General features: G+C 46.0%; 1 protein-coding gene across 1 annotated transcript in view; it reads left to right on the top strand.

The window, feature by feature from the left end:
- The window catches only part of LOC140735216 (ankyrin-repeat and fibronectin type III domain-containing 1-like), a 422,525-nt gene that overhangs the window by 116,706 nt on the left and 293,096 nt on the right, over positions 1 to 12,723 (top strand). Inside the window, 1 exon segment of the mRNA XM_073060001.1 lies at positions 3,561 to 3,601. The gene's annotated coding sequence lies outside the window, so the exon portion shown is untranslated.

The following is a 12,723-nucleotide window of genomic DNA, read 5'->3' as shown; positions in this document are numbered from 1 at the left end:
GGATAGTGAGGTCAGCTGAGAAGATCATCGGGGTCTCTCTTCCCGCCATCACGGACATTTACACTACACGCTGCATCCTCAAAGCAAACAGCATTATGAAGGACTCCACGCACCCCTCATACAAACTCTTCTCCCTCCTGCCATCTGGGAAAAGGCTCCGAAGCATTCGGGCTCTTACGACCAGACTATATAACAGTTTCTTCCCCCAAGCTATCAGACTCCTCAATACCTGAAACCTGGACTGACACCTTGCCCTACTGTCCTGTTTATTATTTATTGTCATGCCTGCACTGTTTTTGTGCACTTTATGCAGTCCAGTGTAGGTATCTAGTCTAGTATAGCTTTCTCTGTTTTTTTTATTACGTAGTTCAGTCTAATTTTTTATACTGTGTCATGTAAACCATGGTCCTGAAAAACGTTGTCTCATTTTTACTATGCACTGTACCGGCAGTTATGGTCGAAATGACAATAAAAGTTGACTTGACTTGACTTGACTTGATGTGTGTTCCCTTGCCTGATCCCTTTCTGAAAACCAAAATCAGTTCTTTGGTCTTATTGACGTTGAGTGCAAGATTGTTGATGCAACATCACTCAACTAGCTGATATATTTTGCTCCTATACTCATCACCATCTGAAATTCTGCCAACAATAGTTGTATGGTCAGCAAATTTATAGATGGCATTTGAGCTGTGCCTAGCCATGTAGTCATGATTGTAGAGAGAGTAGAGCAGTGGGCCAAGCACACACCCCTGCCAGTATCAATTATCAGTGAGGTGGAAATGTTATTTCCAATCTGCATAGGTTGTGGGTCTTCCAGTTAGGAAGTTAAGGATCCAGTTGCAGAGGGAGGTATGGAGGCCCAGATTCTGGAGCTTTTCAATCAGAATGGTAGGAATGATGGTGTTAAACATTGAGCTGTAGTCAATAAGTAACATGCTGACATAGGTATTTGTATTGTCCAGGGCAGGTGACGAGCCAATGAGATTGCATCCACCATAGACTTATGGTGGCCAAAGGCAAATTGCAGTGGGTCCAGGTCCTTACTGAGATGAGAGCTAATTCTAGCCATAACCAACCTCTCAAAGCACTCAATCACCATAGATGTGAGTGCTATTGGACGATAGTTGTTAAGCCACCTCACTCTACTCTTCTTGGGCACTGGTAAAAGCAGGTGGGAACTTCTGACTGTAGCAATGAGATTGAAAATGTCTTTAAACAGCTGGAAGTGTTGGTCCGTATGGGTACTAATGACATAGGTAGGGAAAGGGAGGAGGTCCTGAAGAGAAAATATAGGGAGTTAGGCAGAAAACTGAAAAGCAGGAACTCCAGGATAATAATATCTGGATTGCTGCCTGTGCCACACCAGTGAGGGTGATTTGGCAGATGAATGTGTGGCTGATGAACTGGTGCAGGGGCATGGGGTCAGAGTTCTGGATCATTGGGATCTCTACAGGACAGTACTATGACCTGTACCAAAAGGAAAGGTTATAGCTGACATTAAATTGAACCTTTGACCATTTGAACCTTTCAAAGTTTGCAGTAGATACGAACATAAGTGGAGGGGCAGGTAGTTTTGAGGAAGTTAAGAGACTACAGGAGGACTAGACAGATTAGGAGAATGGACCAAGAAATGACAGGTAGAATACAGTGTTGGGAAGTATATAGACATGCACTTTGGCAGAAGAAATGAAAAGGTTGACTATTTTCTAACAGAGAGAAAATACAAAAAATTGAAACATAAAGGAACTTGGGAGTGCTTGTGTAGGATTCCCTAAAGGTTAATTTTCAGGTTGAGTCTGTGATAAGGAAGGCAAATACGACGTTTGCTCTTGTTTCAAGAGGACTTGGGAGAGGTTCCGGAGGATTGCAAGGTTGCAGATGTTGTTCCCTTATTCAAGAAAGGGAGTAGAGATATCCTAGGAAATTATAGATCAGTGAGTCTTACTTCAGTGGTTGGTAAGTTGATGGAGAAGATCTTGAGAGGCAGGATTTATGAACATTTGGAGAGACATAATATGATTAGGAATAGTCAGCATGGCTTTGTCAAAGCCAGGTCATGCCTTATAAGCCTGACTGAATTTTTTTGAAGATGTGACTAACCACATTCATAAAGGTAGAGCAGTAGATGTAGTGTATATGGATTTCAGCAAGGCATTTGATAAGGTACCCTATGCCAGGCTTATTGAGAAAGTAAGGAGGCATGGGATCGAAGGGGACCTTGCTTTGTGGATCCAGAACTGGCTTGCTCACAGAAGACAAAGAGTGGTTGTAGACAGGTCATATTCTGCATGGAGGTTGGAGACCAGTGGTGTGCCTCAGGGATCTGTTCTGGGACCCTTTTCTTCGCAATTTTAATGAATGACCTGGATAAGGAAGTGGAGGGATGGGTTAGCAAATTTTCTGATGACACAAAGGTTGGAGGTGTTGTGGATAGTGTGGAGGGCTGTCAAAAGTTATAGTGGGACATTGATAGGATGCAAAACTGGGCTGAGAAGTGGCAGATGGATTTCAACTCAGAAAAGTGTGAGGTGATACATTTTGGTAGATCAAATATGATGACAGTTTAATAGTATTAATGGTAAGACTCTTGGCAGTGTGGAGGATCAGAGAGATCTTCGAGTCTGAGTCCATAGGACAATCAAAGCTGCTTCGCAGGTTGCATACAGTGCATTGGCCTTCATCAATCATGGGATTGAGTTTAGGAGCTGAGAGGTAATGTTACAGCTATATAGGACCCTGGTCAGACCCCACTTGGAGTACTGTGCTCAGTTCAGGTCACCTCACGACAGGAAGGATGTGGAAACAATAGAAAGGGTGCAGAGGAGATTTACAAGGGTGTTGCCTGGATTGGGGAGCATGCCTTATGAGAATAAGTTGAGTGAACTTAGCCTTTTCTCCTTGGAGCGACGGAGGATGAGAGGTGACCTGATAGAGGTGTACAGGTTACTACAGATATCGCTAACTCTCCTTTAGTGCCTGCTGTTAACCCTTGAAATGCAGCTCCTGCATCACCACCCTTACTGAGCATAAACATTTGGAGATGAGGGATGGTGAGAAGGGAGGAGCCTACGTTTGTATGCTGGGAGCTTCCTGCATTCGGCCGCAGTGAGGGCCCTGTGTTATGCCAGAGTGAGGGCCCTGTGTTATGCCAGAGTGAGGGCCCTGTGTTATGCCAGAGTGAGGGTCCTGTGTTATGCCAGAGTGAGGGCCCTGTGTTATGCCAGAGTGAGGGCCCTGTGTTATGCCAGAGTGAGGGCCCTGTGTTATGCCAGAGTGAGGGCCCTGTGTTATGCCAGAGTGAGGGTCCTGTGTTATGCCAGAGTGAGGGTCCTGTGTTATGGCACAGGGATGGTCCTATGTTACTCCTCATGGAAGGCCCTGTGTTATGCTGCAGGGACGGTCTTGAGTTATGCCACATGGAGAGCCCCGTGTCGCGCCACAGGGTGGGTCCTGTGTTATGCTGCAGAGAGGGTCCTGCATTGGGCTACAGGGAGGGGTGTGTGTTACGCTGCACCGTGTCTGTGTTGTGTGATGACCACTCGTTTATTTGTCTTTTTCAGAGTCTGGGCTCCGTGGACAAGAAGGAGTGTCTGCAGAAAAGGTAATGCCATACAGGTGGATCTGAGAGTGCGTCCCCTCCACCAACTCCAACCGGCTCGGTTACTGAGTGATGGGGAGACATGATACTCTCTGGTAGCAGCCACAGTTACCAGGGTTATGGGAAGTTTCAGTGTCAAAGTAACCGTGATCAAGGCGGTTGGATCACCTGCAGCTCCAGCTGTGCTTAACAAACATGACAGGGAGTGGACATTGGACCACTGGGTCTACTAAAGGGGAACAAATAAATTACAGAGGAACTTAATAAGAATTTCGTATCAGTCTTCACTGTGGAAGACTGGCAGAATGTCAGAAATGTGAGAGTGTCGGGGCAGAGGTGATGTCATTGCTATTACTTGGGAAACTGAAATTCTGAAGGTAGATATGCACTTGTATCTGATGGACAACGCCCAGGGTTCTGAATGAGATAGCAGAAGAGACTGTGCAGGCATTAGTAATGATCTTTCATAAAACCATTAAGAAGGTGGGAAAATAGGGTTGAGAGGGACAATAAATCAGGCATGATGGAATAGTAGTGCAGACTCAGTGGGCTGAATGGCCTAATTCTGCTCCTATGTCTTGTGGTTGATCTCATTGCCACTGATGTTTGACTGGAATATGTCCCTTTTGTAGTGGGCTATGCTGTGTTCCTGCACCCAGAGATTACAAGGTGTGAGAGTGTAGTGCCACCAAAGCACACAGATGAAGGGACACTGTGCCAGCTTCCTTTGCACCTCTTTATGGCCTGTGTCACCACACCTTCTCTCCAAGGCTGGTGTAGAGCTGGAGGAACTTCCTGAAACCGTTGATCTCAAGAGATGCACTTGTAAATGCCAAGTGAATTTAAATAGGATTAGCAGCTGGAGTGGATCAAATGTCAAAGCACTTGGATGTCAATGGGTGGTTGAGCGAATGTTGCTGCTTCATTGCTTTGCTCATTACTTTCCACAGCCCGATTATCAACTACACTGCAGTGTCAATTCAGTTCAGATTCAAGCTGTAAGAATGTCACTGAGCGGAGCTGATTATTTTATTTAGAGATACAACACGGAACAAGCCATTTCAGCCCAACCAGCAACCCATCGATTTAACCCTAGTCTAATCACAGGACAATTGACAATGACCAATCAACCTACCAACAGGAACCACAAAGTACACTGCAGATGCTGTGGTCAAATCAACACGTACAAACACGCTGGAGGAACTCAGCAGGTCGGGCAGCATCCGTGGAAACGAGCAGTCAACGTTTTGGGCCGAGACCCTTCAACAGGACTGAAGAAGGAGGGGGCAGGGGCCCTATAAAGAAGGTGGGAAGGAGAAGGCTGGTAGGTGCCAGGTGAAAAACCAATCAGAGGAAAGATCAAGGGGTGGGGGAGGGGAAGCAGGGAGGGGATAGGCAGGAGAGGTGAAGAAGAAATGTAAGGGGAAAGCACTATGGGTAGTAGAAGAAGGCAGAATCATGAGAGAGGTGATAGGCAGCTGGAAGAGGCAGAGTGAAAGTGGGATGGTGGAAGGGAGAGGGAGAGAATTCCTGGAAGTTGGAGAATTCAATGTTCATACCAAGGGGCTGGAGACTACCCAGACGGTATATGAGGTGTTGCTCCTGTACTGCCATGATGAGGCCAAACTCAGGTTGGAGGAGCAACACCTCATATACCGTTTGGGTAGTCTCCAGCCCCTTGGTATGAACATTGAATTCTCCAACTTCCAGTAATTCCCTCCCTCTCCTTTCCCCCATCCCACTTTCACTCTGCCTCCTCTTCCAGCTGCCTATCACCTCTCTCATGATTCTGCCTTCTTCTACTACCCATAGTGCTTTCCCCTTACATTCCTTCTTCACCTCTCCTGCCTATCCCCTCCCTGCTTACCATCCCCCACCCCTTGATCTTTCCTCTGATTGGTTTTTCACCTGGCACCTTCCACCCTCCCCCCACCTTCTTTATAGGGCTCCTGCCCCCTCCTTCTTCAGTCCTGACGAAGGGTCTCGGCCCAAAACGTTGACTGCTCGTTTCCATGGATGCTGCCCAACCTGCTGAGTTCCTCCAGTGTGTTTGTATGTGTTAACCTACCAACAGGTATGTCTTTTAAGTGTGGGAGAAAACCAGAACACTCAGAGGAAACTCACCACATGACCATAAGACATAGGATCAGAATTAGGCCATTCAGCCCATCAAGTATGCTCCGCCATTCCATCATGGCTGATCCCGGATTCCACTCAACTCCATATACTTGCTTTCTCGTCATATCTTTTGATGCCTTAACAGCTCAGGAAATGATCAACTTCCACCTTAAATATACGCACGGACTTGGCCTCTACCACAGTCTGTGGCAGAACATTCCAGAGGTTGGAAGGAAGTTGAATTCAGATATGGAAAACTGAAAAAGAAACATAATATTGGAACGATTTCAAGCAATGGAGAGGAAGGAATGGATATTTTGAAAAAAAGGAACTAAGTCTTCAAGGTATTGTTTAAATATGAACCAGAACAGTCACCTTCCATCAATACTATTAAATAATCTACAGAGCTAAAAGCGGCCATAGGAAATATAGATTGAGCACGTACTTTAGGAGGAGGGAAAGTGTTAATCGTTTGTAAGGGTAAAAAGCAGTGAGAAAGCATTACGATTGAAGACTACTTTGCAGAAAGATAGTACAGTATCTATTTTGTCTAATAAAAATAGAGGTGTTAGAGGTGTTATATCAGGTGTTCCGGTGGAGATTTTGACAGACAGACAGACGTATTTTATTGATCCCAAGGGAAATTGGGTTTTGTTACAGTTGCAGCAACCAAGAATAGTGTAGAAATATAGCAATATAAAACCATAAATAATTAAATAATAATAAGTAAATTATTCAAAGTGAAAATAAGTCCAGGACCAGCCTATTGGCTCAGGGTGTCTGACACTCCGAGGGAGGAGTTGTAAAGTTTGATGGCCAAAGGCAGAAATGACTTCCTATGATGCTCAGTGTTGCATCTCGGTGGAATGAGTCTCTGGCTGAATGTACTCCTGTGCCTAACCAATACATTATGGAGTGGATAGGAGACATTGTCCAAGATGGCATGCAACTTGGACAGCATCCTCTTTTCAGACACCACTGTCAGAGAGTCCAGTTCCACCCCCACAACATCACTGGCCTTACGAATGAGTTTGTTGATTCTGTTGGTGTCTGCTACCCTCAGCCTACTGCCCCAGCACACAACAGCAAACATGATAGCACTGGCCACCACAACCTCGTAGAACATCCTCAGCATCATCCAGCAGATGTTAAAGGACCTCAGACTCCTCAAAGTAGAGACGGCTCTGACCCTTCTTGTAGACAGCCTCAGTGTTCTTTGACCAGTCCAGTTTATTCTCAATTCGTATCCCCAGGTATTTGTAATCCTCCACCATGTCCACACTGACCCTTGGATGGAAACAGGGGTCACCGGTGCCTTAGCCCTCCTCAGGTCCACCACCAGCTCCTTAGTCTTTTTCACATTAAGCTGCAGATGATTCTGCTCACACCATGTGACAAAGTTTCCCACCGTAGCCCAATACTCTGCCTCATCTCCCTTGCTGATGCATCCAACTATGGCAGAGTCATCAGAAAACTTCTGAAGATGGCAAGACTCTGTGCAGTAGTTGAAGTCCGAGGTGTAGATGGTGAAGAGAAAGGGAGACAGGACAGTCTCCTGTTGAGCCCCAGTGCTGCTGACCACTCTGTCTGACACAATTGATAGAAGAGGTTAAATCTCATTTATTGGGAGGCAAGGTTACGGAGGTAAAGAGATTGCAAGTAGTCAGAAATGAGGAAAGGATGGATAGTTTTTCTATATTGATATGTTTTGATGAAGCGAAGCCCCCTGACAAAGTTAATTTGGAGTATGTTAATTATAATGTTCGAGCTTATATTCCAACCCTGCTTAGATGTTAGAAATGTCAGAGGTTTTGGGCATGTGGCAGCTGTATCCCATGGGAAACTAAAATGTAGTAAGTGTGGTGGGTGGGGAACATAAATATGAAGATTGCAAAGGCGTAATTGTTGTAATTGCAGATGAGAACATAGTGCAGCTTATAGAGGATGTGAAGTGCTTAAGGCGGCAGCTAAATTTCAACAGGTTAAAGTAAGTTAGGTGTGTCTTATGCAAAGTCTCTGCAAAAAGTTAAACCAAACATTGATAAAGTATTACCAGTCAGAGAACTGATTGTGAAGTTATAGGCTGTATGTTAGCATCATACTACTCTTACTAAATATACTTTACTAGTCGATAAAATGAAGTTTGTGATGTTCATAATGGATGTGGTGAATTCTTCTGCTCAGACAGCTACTTGTACTGAGAAAATTAAAATTATTGTGGAAGATGTTGGAAAGTATCTGTGTATAACAGGTGCTATGTAGGAAGCTGTAAATGAAGCTCTGATGGGTGGATCTGTATTTCAGTCTCCTTTGTGAAGGTACATACTGGGCATCAGAATATTGCAGTGGAATGCAAGAAGCCTGATTTCCAATGGTCAAGACTTTAAGAAGTTTGTTTCTGAAGTATTAAATCCTCCTGATGTTATATGTATTCAGGAAACCTGGTTGTTACCACATGTAAGTTTTCTCTTGCAGGATTATATTAAGCATGATAGATTAGTTGGTAGAGGGGGTGGTGTTGCAAGTTTTATAAGGAAAGGGATAGGACATAGAGCTGTAGATGTAAATGAGGCACTTGCAGGTTTTTGATTCAACAGGTGGGGTATTAAAGTGGCAATTTTTATCACCCTTGCAAAAAGCTCTCGATTGATTTACTGGAAAGCATATATAGCTCCAGCTCACTAAGGGTTGTATGGTGTAGGGATTTTAATGCACATGGTTCACTGTGGGGTTGTTCACAGAATAATGGTTTGATTGTGGAAGAATTTTTAGATATTTGACATCTTTGTTTTTTGAGGTGATGCACCATCAATAACTCTAGGAGACGGGAAGTGAACGATAGGCTTTTATTAACAGCGAAAAGGGAGCACGACCATGTTGAAGACTGAGGGAGGAGCAGTGCCCCAATCGCCTTTATACAGGGGTCTGTGGGAGGAGCCACAGGAGCAGTCAGCAGGAGGGCGTGTCCACAGGGGTCTGTGGGAGGAGCCACAGGAGCAGTCAGCAGGGGGCGTGTCCACAGGGGTCTGTGGGAGGAGCCACAGGAGCAGTCAGCGGAGGGGCGTGTCCAAGGGGTCTGTGGGAGGAGCCACAGGAGCAGTCAGCAGGAGGGGCGTGTCCACAGGGGTCTGTGGGAGGAGCCACAGGAGCAGTCAGCAGGAGGGGCGTGTCCACAGGGGTCTGTGGGAGGAGCCACAGGAGCAGTCAGCAGGGGGGTGTGTCCACAGGGGTCTGTGGGAGGAGCCACAGGAGCAGTCAGCAGGAGGGGCGTGTCCACAGGGGTCTGTGGGAGGAGCCACAGGAGCAGTCAGCAGGAGGGGCGTGTCCACAGGGGTCTGTGGGAGGAGCCACAGGAGCAGTCAGCAGGGGGGTGTGTCCACAGGGGTCTGTGGGAGGAGCCACAGGAGCAGTCAGCAGGGGGGCGTGTCCACAGGGGTCTGTGGGAGGAGCCACAGGAGCAGCCAGCGGAGGGGCGTGTCCAAGGGGTCTGTGGGAGGAGCCACAGGAGCAGTCAGCAGGAGGGCGTGTCCACAGGGGTCTGTGGGAGGAGCCACAGGAGCAGTCAGTAGAGGGGCATGTCCACAGGGGTCTGTGGGAGGAGCCACAGGAGCAGTCAGCAGGAGGGGCGTGTCCACAGGGGTCTGTGGGAGGAGCCACAGGAGCAGTCAGCAGGGGGGCGTGTCCACAGGGGTCTGTGGGAGGAGCCACAGGAGCAGTCAGCAGAGGGGTGAGTCCACAGGGGTCTGTGGGAGGAGCCACAGGAGCAGTCAGTAGAGGGGCGTGTCCAGACAGGTATACATAGTTTATCACATGAGGGTGTAACTATGAAAATGGACAAGGGAGAGCCAGTGGATGTAGTGTACCTGGACTTTCAGAAAGCCTTTGAGAAAGTCCCACATAGCAGATTAGTGGGCAAAATTAGAGCACATAGTATTGGGGGTAGGGTACTGACATGTATAGAAAATTGGTTGGCAGACAGGAGACAAAGAGTAGGGATTAATGGGTCCTTTTCAGAATGGCAGGCAGTGACTAGTGGGGTACCGCAAGGCTCGGTGCTGGGACTGCAGCTATTTACAATATACATTAATGATTTAGATGAAGGGATTAAAAGTAACATTAGCAGATTTGCAGATGACACAAAGCTGGGTGGCAGTGTGAAATATGAGGAGGATGTTATGAGAATGCAGGGTGACTTGGACAGGTTGGGTGAGTGGGCAGATGCATGGCAGATGCAGTTTAATGTGGATAAATGTGAAGTTATCCACTTTAGTGGCAAGAACAGGAAGGCAGATTACTATCTGAATGGTGTCAAGTTAGGAAAAGGGGAAGTACAATGAGATCTAGGTGTCCTAGTTCATCCGTCACTGAAAGTAAGCTTGCAGGTACAGCAGGCAGTGAAGAAAGCTAATGGCATGTTGGCCTTCATAACAAGGGGAGTTGAGTATAGAAGCAGAGGTCCTTCTGCAGTTGTACAGGGCCCTGGTAAGCCCACACCTGGAGTATTGTGTTCAGTTTTGGTCTTCAAATTTGAGGAAGGACATTCTTGCTATTGAGGGAGTGCAGCGTAGGTTCACGAGGTTAATTCCCGGGATGGCGGGACTGTCATATGTTGAAAGATTGGAGTGACTGGGCTTGTATACACTGGAATTTAGAAGGATGAGAGGGGATCTGATTGAAACATACACGATTATTAAGGGATTGGACACACTAGAGGCAGGAAACATGTTCCTGATGTTGGGGGAGTCCAGAACCAGAGGCCACAGTTTAAGAATAAGGGGTAGGCCATTTAGAACGGAGTTGAGGAAAAACTTTTTCACCCAGGGAGTTGTGGATCTGTGGAATGCTCTGCCTCAGAAAGCAGTGGAAGCCAATTCTCTGGATGCTTTCAAGAAAGAGTTAGATAGAGCTCTTAAAGATAGCGGAGTCAAGGGATGTGGGGAGAAGGCATGAACGGGGTACTGATTGTGGATGATCAGCCATGATCACATTGAATGGCGGTGCTGGCTCAAAGGGCCGAATGGCCTGCTCCGGCACCTATTGTCTGTCTTGTGTGTCTTAATGATGGGAGCAGCATGAGATTTAATGTTCATAATGGTTCTGAAACTGCTACAGATTTGACTTTAGTTTTGAACATTCTGGCTGGAGTGAGTGAGTGAAATGTCATGGGAGATGAAACATTGGGGAGTGATCATTTTCCTGTATTTATAAGCTTGGGTTTGGATTTATATAGGGGGTAGGAGGACACTTTTAGGAGGTGGAATTCTGGTAAAGAAAATTGGGAAAGGTTTAAGGTTTTATGTGATGAACATCTATCAGGGCTGAATGTTGAGGATAACGTGGATTTCTGCAATGAAAGGTGATGTCACATCATTCATAAAACTGCAGTGGAAGTGATTCCAATTAAAAGGGGCATTAATAGGAGAAAGGCTGTACCATGGTGGACTGAAGAGAGTACAGAGGCAATTAGGGAGAGAAATAAAGCGTTTAGGAAAGTATCAGTCTGCGAGTGACCTTGTTAAGTATAAAAGGGCACAGGCCGAGGTGAGGAAGATAGTGAAGGTTGCAATAAAGGTTTACTGGAGGTCATCTTATGATAATATTGGAAGGGGTATTAATCTTGGAGATGCTTGGGGAATGTTTAAAAAAATGGCATTCATAGGGCTAATAACATTCCAGTATTGATTAAAGAAGGTAATACAATTGTTACTGAAACAGAGAGGGTTGAGTTAATGGCTCGTTCATTTGTTGCAATTCATAATCAAGATAATTTAAGTGAAGAGTCTGACACAGTGTTGTCAAGAAAACAACCTCTCCCTTAATGTTGCAAAAACAAAGGAGCTGGTTGTGGGCCACAGGAGGATTGGAGACAGGCTAACCCCTATTGACATCAATGGATCTGGGGTTGAGAGGGTGAACAGCTTTAAGTTCCTTGGCATACACATCACTGAGGATCTCACGAGGTCTGTACATATCAGCTGTGTGGTGAAAAAGGCACAGCAGCACCTCTTTCACCTCAGATGGTTGAAGAAGTTTGGCATGGGTCCCCAAATCCAAAGAACTTTCTATAGGGACGCAATTCAGAGCATCCTGACTGGCTGCATTACTAGGGTATGGGAAATGTATTTCCCTCAATCACAGGACACTGCAGAGAGTGGTGTGGACAGTCCAGTACATCTGTAGTTGTGAACTTCCCACAAAGGCAGGTGTGTAAAACAGGCCTGAAGGATTATTGAGGACCCGAGTCACCCCAACCACAAACTGTTCCAGCTGCTACCATCTGGGAAATGGCACCACAGCATTATAAGCAGGACCAACAAGCTTTGGGACAGCTTCTTGCACCAGGCCATCAGACTGATTAATTCATACTGATGCAATTGTATTTCTATGCTGCACTGACTGTCTGGTTTTACATACTATTTATTACAAATTACTATCAATTGCACATTGCACACATAGATGGAGACGTAACAAAGATTTTTACTCCTCATGCATGTGAAGAATGTAAGAAATAAAGTCAGTTCAATTAAACAATGTAGGGATAAGGCACTAACTGTTTACCCTGATGTGTTGGAAGCTGGCAATAGCAATGATAGTATTAGTGATAGAAACATAGATGCACAATGGCCCACAATGCTGTGATGAACATGTACTTACTTTAGAAATTACCTAGGGTTACCCATAGCCCTCTATTTTTCTAAGCTTTATGTACCTATCCAGGAGTCTCTTAAAAGACCCTGTTGTATCTGCCTCCACCACCATTGCTAGAAGCCCATTCCACTCACTCACCACGTGTAAAAAACTTACCCCTGACATCTCCTCTGTACCTGCTTCCAAGCACCTTAAAACTATGCCCTGTGGTGCAAGGACGAGGCTGAGGACAAACCCAAGTGCAGGACACAGGCACGGAGGCAGAGTTGTGAGGCATTAGCACCGTCGCGAACAGGGAACCGGCATCCAGGGGAGTCTTTACACAGAGACAAGGTTTACATTAGGGTATCCAGGAAATT

This window comes from Hemitrygon akajei, chromosome 11 (assembly GCF_048418815.1).
Source record: "Hemitrygon akajei chromosome 11, sHemAka1.3, whole genome shotgun sequence".
NCBI lineage: Eukaryota > Metazoa > Chordata > Chondrichthyes > Myliobatiformes > Dasyatidae > Hemitrygon > Hemitrygon akajei.
The sequence above is the reverse complement of the archived record's forward strand: the minus strand, read 5'-3'. Positions and strand labels throughout refer to the sequence as shown.